Genomic DNA, 9,389 nt, shown 5'->3' on the forward strand with positions numbered 1-9,389 from the left:
AAAACCCAATAAATTTATAAACCGAAGTATTCAAACCTTGGGTCGTCTTCTCAAGGAATTGCAGGGAAGTATGATTTATTATTGGTTATGGAAAAACAGTGTTTGGGTTTGAAAAAGGTTTTAAGCGAGAGAAATAGATTGCAAGAATTAATAAATTAATAACTAATAAAACTCTTGGCAATGTATGAAAAATGGAAGTCCTATCCCAGTTATCCTTATCAATTGTGATGAGAATTGGATTTTTCTCCCACTAAATTAACCTCTAACTATGAAGGTAAGTCAAGTGGATGGAATAAGTTTGGTTCCTTAGGTCCTAGTCTTTCCTCGAAAAAGGCTAGAGTTATTGGAACTCGAGTTAATTCTTAAAGAATTCCAATTTTCAGTCAACAATGAGTTTGACAAATCAAGAGTTACCAATTAATCAATTAAAGCCAAGAATATAAAAAGGTAGATAAAAATCATAAATAACTGGAATACCTCAAATCAAACTGAATGGAGATGTCAATTCTAACATGGAAAATATTCATAAGCCAATTGGGCAACATAAATCAAACACAAATAAAAGCTTCAGAGTAAACAAAAAGAGAAGAAAAACATAAATTATTGAACCTGGTATGAAGAAACAATCCTAATCCTAATAGAAATCCTAATCATAAATCCTAAAATTGTGAATAATGATTGAATGATTCATTCTGCTCCACTTCCAGCCTCTAATCTGTGTTTTCTGGGCCAAGAACTGGATCAAAAACAGCCCAGAAGTCACTCCCAACACTTTCTGGTCCGTACAGGTCACGGCAATGTGACGCGGAGGCGTCATCCACGCGTTTGCGTGGAATGAGATTCACAGATGTGACGTGTTTGCGTGGACCGCGCATTCGCGTCGCCTATCTGTACGGCCACTATGGCAAATTATATATCAAATCGAAGCCCCGGACGTTAGCTTTCTAACGCAACTAGTACCGTGTCATTTGGACCTCTGTAGCTCAAGTTATGATCGTTTTAGTGTGAGAGGGTCAGGGTGACAGCTTTGCAGTTCCTTCAACTTCTTGTATTCCTTCCACTTTTGCATGCTTCCTTTCCATCCTCTGAGCCATTCCTGCCCTGTAATCTCTGAAATCACTTAACACACATATCAAGGTATCTAATGGTAATAAGAGAGGATTAATATTAGCAAATATAAGGTCAAAGAAGCATATTTTCAATCATAGCACAAAATCAGGAAGGAGAATGTAAAACCATGAAAATCATATGAATAAGTGGGCATGGACTTGATAAAAACCACTCAATTGTGCACAAGATAAACCATGAAATAGGGGTTTATCAACCTCCCCACACTTAAACATTAGCATGTCCTCATGCTAAGCTCAAGAGAAGATATAAGGGAGTGAAGAGGAATGATAGAGGGTATGCAATGCAACCTATCTATGTGAATGCAACTACATGCAACATGTTTCTACCTACTTCGTTAAAAGTAAATAAGTTCTCCAAGACAAATATGAATCAAATTTCACTAATTCAAATTACACAATAAAAAGCAAGTAAACTTGTAAAAAGATAGCTCATGAAAGCAGGGAATATAGAATCAAGCATTGAACCCTCACTGGTAGTGTATATCACTCTAATCTCTCAAGTGTCTAGGATCAATCACTCTATTCTTCTCTAATCATGCTTTCTAAACTTCGTTCTTCATCTAACCAATCATCAACAAATATTTAGTATACCAATGCAAACATCATGAGGTCTTTTCAGGGTTGTAATGGGGTTGAGGTAAAGGTAAGGATACATATATAAGGCTAAGTGAGCTAACAAAGTAAATCCTTGATTAGTCTAAGATCTCACCTAACATATACATACCTTATACAATTTAAAATGATTTACCTAGCTATCCAAATTTTTTCACTTTTGTATTACATGCTCATGTATCAAACTTATTTTTGAATTTTGTCCCATGTGCATTGATTCTTTTTATTTTGCATTTGGGGTAATATATTTTTCTTTTTTTTTTGTATCCCCTTATTTAATTACTTAATAATATATATTTTTTGTCAATGTACATGGTAAGTTAATTATTTTGATTTCATATGAGCATGCTTCCCAAATTTTCAAATAACTTATTCAATTTAATTCCCTTTTTTCCTATCATCCTATGTTCCCATAAAATTTCCCACACTTAAATTATATACAATATCTATCTTAAACTAACCAAGGATTCAACTTGGGATTTTTAATTTATTTTTCTGCTTAAGACTAGTAATGTGGTTATAAAACAAAAGGGGATTAAAAAGCTCAAGGTGGTTGACAAGGGTGACATAAAAGGGTAAGCTTTATTTGGGATAAGTGAGTTAATAATCAAATATGGCCTCAATCATATGCAAGCATGTAAATATACAAAACAATGGACATATAGACTGAAATAAAGTAAAGATTGCAATTATAGAGAAGAAAACACACAAGAATAAAATATTATGGTTAAATAATGTAACCATGTAATTAAGCTCAAAATCTCACAGGTTGTGTGTTCTTTGGCTCAAAAACTATGTTCCAAATAAAACTTCAAACAAATTTAACAAAAAATTTTCAATTTAAATTAGTGAAATACTATAAAAATTTCTTGAAAAATAAATTATTACTTCAACCAAGTAGTAACTAAATGCAAACAATCAACTACACGTGCAATCTATTATGCAATACAACAATGAACAAACAAAGAAAATAGAATATTGGTGTTGAGAAGAGAATAACTAACCCGTGGAGATCGGTATCGACCTCCCCACACTTAAAGATTGCACCATCCTCGGTGCATGCTAAGCTGTGCAGGTGGATGGGTGGTTCCGCAGCTAGTGCTCTTTTTGTTCCTTTCCTTGCCGGTGGTGTGGGAGTAGCTTTCTCTTTACCTTTCTCGGTGGTCATCCTGAAAAGGGAAAAAGAAAGTAACAAGTAAAGCTAGGGGATCCAGCAACGAAGAGAACGGGAAATGTGGTAATCAATGCACAGTAAAGAAGAATGATGTTAACACATAGTCATGAGTACATGTGAAAAGTCATCAATAGAAATATAGCAAGTGCATGTGATGACAGTTAAATGCAAGAAGTTTATTGGCATGCTGGCAAAGGCATGAGTAGCGTAAATCAAGAATTAAAAGCCTTAATGTATTATTAGTCGTGAGAAACTAATAATAATATTTGTATTGACAATTATATTTAATTAATAAAATATTGAAAAGGGTTTTGTGAAAAACAGTCATTAGAGTAGAAGGATAGGATAATTAAGAATGCACAATGCCATACGGGCTTTTTCACAAACACAAAGCATGCATATTAAATAAGGTATGGAAAGTATTAAATTGAACATGCGAGCACCCTTAAAAAAATAATATATAATTGTCAAGAAATTTCTTAACAATCCACTAGCAACATAATGACACAAATAAATTTCTAACACCAATTGAAAGGAAAAAAGAAAGAAAAAGGAAGGAAGGAAGAAAGAAATACGAAGGGAAAGAAAAGATTTAGATTTGGGGAAGAAAAGATAAGATATTTGGCTGATTTGGATGAGCTGTGCGCCGTTTGTGACGCGGACGCGTCAGTGACGCGTTCGCGTGGATAGCGCTTCTTTGAAATGACGCGGACGCGTCATCCACGCCGTCGCGTGGGTCGATTTGTGCCATTAGCGCGAGGACAGCCTCGAGCACGCACAACTCTCTGTTTGATATGCATGTTGCCAAAATTTAGGGTGACGCGGTCGCGTAGGTGACGCGATCGCGTGGATGGCCTATTTCGAAAAACGACATAGACGTGTGGGGCACGCATTCGCATGGTAGGGCTTGTGCTTCTAGCACGAGTCTAGACCAATTCCAGCTCAACTTTCGGCCATACACCCTTTTTACGTCGATTTTATGGCACGCGTTCGCGTGGGTGACGCGGACGCGTGGGAGGCATTTTTCCTACATGACGTACACGCGTCAACGACGTGGTCGCGTGGATCAATATGTGCCAAAGGCACGTCTCCAGTCATGCGAGCTGACGCTGTCGCGTCGCGTGCGAATTTTTTTTATAATGCAGTGTGCATAATGCAATGCTTAATATGAATGCTATGCAAGTATGTATGATTACAGGTTCAATCAAAACTCAAAAACAAACAAAACAGACTAGAATTAAAACTGAAAAGGGAACGATCATACCATGGTGGATTGTCTCCCACCTAGCACTTTTAGTTAAAGTCCTTAAGTTGGACATTTGGCAAGCTCCTTGTCATGGTGGCTTATTGATGAGCGGATAATTTATACGCTTTTTGGCATTGTTTTTAGGTAGTTTTTAGTAAGTTCAAGCTACTTTTAGGGATGTTTTCCTTAGTTTTTATGTTAAATTCACATTTCTGGACTTTACTATGAGTTTGTGTGTTTTTCTGTGATTTCAGGTAAATTCTGACTGAAATTGAGGGATTTGAGCAAAACTCTGAAAAAGGCTGACAAAAGGACTGCTGATGCTGTTGGATTCTGACCTCCCTGCACTCGAAATAGATTTTCTGGAGCCACAGAACTCCAAATGGCGCGCTCTCAACGGCGTTGGAAAGTAGACATCCAGGGCTTTCCAGAAATATATAATAGTCCATGCTTTATTCGAAGATTGACGACGTAACTTGGCGTTAAACGCCAAGTTCATGCTGCTGTCTGGAGTTAAACGCCAGAAAAACGTCATGATCCGGAGTTGAACGCCCAAAACACGTCATAACTCAAAGTTCAACGCCAAGAAATGCCTCAGCTCGTGAATTAATCAAGCTCAGCCCAAGCACACACCAAGTGGGCCCCGGAAGTGAATTTATGCATCAATTACTTACTCATGTAAACCCTAGGAGCTAGTCTAGTATATATAGGACATTTATCTATTGTATTAGACATCTTTGGTCTCAGTTTCATTTTATTCATCATCTTAGGAGATCATTGATCACGTTAGGAGAGGGCTGGCCATTCGGCCATGCCTGAACCTCTTTCACTTATGTATTTTCAATGGTGGAGTTTCTGCACACCATAGATTAAGGGTGTGGAGCTCTGCTGTACCTCAAGTATTAATGAAGTTTTATTTTCTTTTATTCAAATCTCTCTTATTCTTATTCCAAGATATTCATTCATACCCAAGAACATGATGAATGTGATGAGTTAGATAACCCTCATTATCATTCTCACTTATGAACGCGCGTGATTGACAACCACTTCCGTTCTACATGCAACAGAGCTTGAATGCGTATCTCTTAGATTCCCCAACAGAATCTTCGTGGTATAAGCTAGATGGATGGCGGCATTTATGAGGATCCGGAAAGTCTCACCTTGTCTGTGGTATTCTGAGTAGGATCCTGGGAATCCGGAAAGTCTAACCTTGTCTGTGGTATTCCGAGTAGGATTCCGGTAATGAATGACTGTGACGTGCTTCAAACTTGCAACCTGCTGGGCGTTAGTGACAGACGCAAAAGAATCAAGGGATTCTATTCCAGTAGGAGCGGGAACCAACCGGTGATTAGCCGTACTGTGACAGAGTGCGTGAGCATTAGTTTTCACTGCGAGGATGGGATGTAACCATCAACCATGGGTGATGCCTCCAGACTGATTAGCTGTGCGAGTGACAGCCGCATAGGATATTTTCCCGAGAGGATTGAAAGTAGCCACAGCTGATGGTGAACCCCTATACAAAGCTTGCCATGGAAAGGAGTAAGAAGGATTGAGTAGAAGTAGTGGGAGAGCAGGCGTCCTCGGGCTCTACAGCATCTCCATCCGCTTATCTGAAATTCCCACCAATGAATCTGCATAAGTATTCTATCCCTTTTATTATTTATTTTATTTCTATTTTATTATTAACCTTCAAACCCATAAACAATGTTTAATCCGCCTAACTGAGATTTGCAAGGTGACCATAGCTTGCTTCATACCAACAATCTCTGTGGATTCGACCCTTACTCACGTAAGGTATTACTTGGACGACCCAGTACACTTGCTGGTTAGTTGAACGGAGTTGTGAATTCAGGTGCTGCCCCTTAGAAGCCTTTATCTCAAAATAATTAGAACATGGATCACAATTTCATCCACCAAGTTTTTGGCGCCGTTGCCGGGGATTGTTCGAGTATGGACAACTGACGGATCATCTTGTTGCTCAGATTAGGTAATTTTCTTTCCAAAAATCTTTTTCAAAATTTTTCTTTTTATTTTTCGTTTTTACAAACTTTATTTTCAAAAAAAAAAAATTAATAAAAATAGAAAAAAAAATGAGAAAATCATAAAAATCAAAAATATTTTGTGTTTCTTGTTTGAGTCTTGTGTTAATTTTAAAGTTTGGTATCAATTGCATGTTTTTAAAATTTTTCTTGCATTTTTCGAAAATCTTATGCATTCATAGTGTTCTTCATGATCTTCAAGTTGTTCTTGACAAGTCTTCTTGTTTGATCTTGATGATTTCTTGTTTTGTGTCTTTTGTTGTTTTTCATGTGCATTTTTGCATTCATATTTTCCATGCATTAAAGATTTCTAAGTTTGGTGTCTTGCATGTTTTCTTTGCATCAAAAATTTTTCAAAATTATGTTCTTGATGTTCATCATGATCTTCAAAGTGTTCTTGGTGTTCATCTTGACATTCATAGTGTTCTTGTATGCATTTTGTGTTTTGATCCAAAATTTTCATGTTTTGGGTCATTTTTGTGTTTTTCTCTCTCATCATAAGAAAATTCAAAAATCAAAAAAATATCTTTTCCTTTTTTATCTCCTAATTTTCGAAAATTTGAGTTGACTTAGTCAAAAATTTTAAAAATTAGTTGTTTCTTACAAGTCAAGTCAAATTTTCAATTTTAAAAATCTTATCTTTTCAAAATCTTTTTCAAAAATCACATCTTTTTCATTTTTTTATAATTTTCGAAATTTCTTTTTCAAAATATTTTCAAATTCTTTTTCTTATCTTTTATATCTAATTTTCGAACATTAACTAACAAGTAATGTGATTGGTTCAAAAATTTGAAGTTTGTTACTTTCTTGTTAAGAAAGGTTCAATCTTTAAGTTCTAGAATCTTATCTTGTAGTTTCTTGTTAGCTAAGTAATTTTAAAAATTAAATCTTTTTCAAAATATATTTTTCTTAAAACTTTTATTTTATTTTTATCCTATCCTTTTCAAAAATTTTATCCTTTTCAAAATTTGATTTCAAAATATCTTATCTAACTTCTTATCCTCTTATCTTTTTCAAAATTTGATTTCAAATCTTTTTCAATCAACTAACTAACTTTTTGTTTGTTTCTTATCTTTTTCAAAGCCACCTAACTACTTCTCTCTCTTCTATTTTCGAAAATATCTCACTTTTTTTCAAAAATTCTTTTTAATTAACTAATTGTTTCAAATTTTAATTTCAATTACATTTATCTTTAATTTTCGAAAATTACTAACCTCTTTTTTTCAAAATTATTTTCGAATTCTCCCTCCTCTTTTCTTCTTCTATTTAATTATTTAATTACTAACACTTCTCTTCACCTCTCTTCATTCAAAAATCCGAACTCTCTTCCTTATTCTTCTACCCCTTCTTTTTCTACTAACATAAAGGAATCTCTATACTGTGACATAGAGGATTCCTCTTCTTTTCTTGTTTTCTTCTCTTTCATATGAGCAGGAACAGGGATAAAGGCACTCTTATTGAAATTGATCCAGAACCTGAAAGGACTCTGAAGAGAAAATTAAGAGAAGCTAAATTGCAACAATCCAGAAGAGACCTTCTTGAAATTTTCGAACAAGAGAAAGAGATGGCAGCCGAAAATAATAATAATAATGCAAGGAGAATGCTTGGTGACTTCACTAAGCCAACGTCCAAGTTTGATGGAAGAAGCATCTCCATTCCTGCCATTGGAGCCAATAACTTTGAGCTTAAGCCTCAACTAGTTGCTTTAATGCAACAAAACTGCAAGTTCTATGGACTTCCATCTGAAGATCCTTATCAGTTTTTAACTGAATTCTTGCAGATCTGTGAGACTGTAAAGACGAATGGGGTTGATCCTGAAGTCTACAGACTCATGCTTTTCCCTTTTGCTGTAAGAGACAGAGCTAGAATATGGTTGGATTCACAACCCAAGGATAGCCTGGACTCATGGGATAAGCTGGTCACTGCCTTCTTGGATAAATTCTTTCCTCCTCAAAAGCTGAGCAAGCTGAGAGTGGATGTTCAAACCTTCAAACAAAAAGATGGTGAATCCCTCTATGAAGCTTGGGAAAGATATAAGCAGCTGACCAAAAGATGTCCATCTGACATGTTTTCAGAATGGACCATATTAGATATATTCTATTATGGTCTCTCTGAATTTTCGAAAATGTCATTGGATCATTCTGCAGGTGGATCTATTCACCTGAAGAAAACACCTGAAGAGGCTCAAGAACTCATTGACATGGTTGCAAATAACCAGTTCATGTACACATCTGAGAGGAATTCCGTGAATAATGGGGTACCTCAGAAGAAAGGAGTTCTTGAAATTGATGCTCTGAATGCCATATTGGCTCAGAACAAAATGTTGACTCAACAGGTCAACATAATCTCTCAAAATCTGAATGGATTGCAACATGCATCCAACAGTACTAGAGAGGCAGCTTCTGAAGAAGCTTATGATCCTGAGAACCCTGCCATGGCAGAGGTTAATTACATGGGTGAACCTTATGGAAACACCTATAACTCATCATGGAGAAATCATCCAAACTTCTCCTGGAAGGATCAGCAAAAGCCTCAACAAGGCTTTAGCAATGGTGGACGCAATAGGCTGAACAATAGTAAGCCATATCCATCATCTTCTCAGCAACAGACAGAGAACTCTGAACAAAATAATTCTAATTTAGCCAATATAGTCTCTGATCTGTCAAAGGCCACTTTCAGTTTCATGAATGAAACAAGATCCTCCATTAGAAATCTGGAGGCACAAGTGGGCCAGCTGAGTAAGAAAGTTATTGAAACTCCTCCCAATAGTCTCCCAAGTAATACAGAAGAGAATCCAAAAGGAGAGTGCAAGGCCATTGACATAGTCAAAGTGGCCGAATGCATAAGGGAGGAGGAGGACGAAAATCCTAGTGAGGAAGACCTCCTGGGACGTCCCTCAAGCAAGAAGGAGTTTCCTATTAAGGATCCTGAGGAATCTGAGGCTCATCTAGAGACCATAGAGATTCCTTTAAATCTCCTCCTGCCATTCATGAGCTCTGAAGAATATTCATCCTCTGAAGAGAATGAAGATGTGACTGAAGAGCAAGTTGCTCAATACTTAGGAGCTATCATGAAACTGAATAACAAGCTGTTTGGTAATGAGACTTGGGAAAGTGAACCTCCCTTGCTCATTAATGAACTAGATACTTGGATTCAGAGAACTCTACCTCAAAAGAAACAAGATCCTG

The sequence above is a fragment of the Arachis stenosperma genome, chromosome 6, assembly GCF_014773155.1.
Source record: "Arachis stenosperma cultivar V10309 chromosome 6, arast.V10309.gnm1.PFL2, whole genome shotgun sequence".
Classification (NCBI taxonomy): domain Eukaryota; kingdom Viridiplantae; phylum Streptophyta; class Magnoliopsida; order Fabales; family Fabaceae; genus Arachis; species Arachis stenosperma.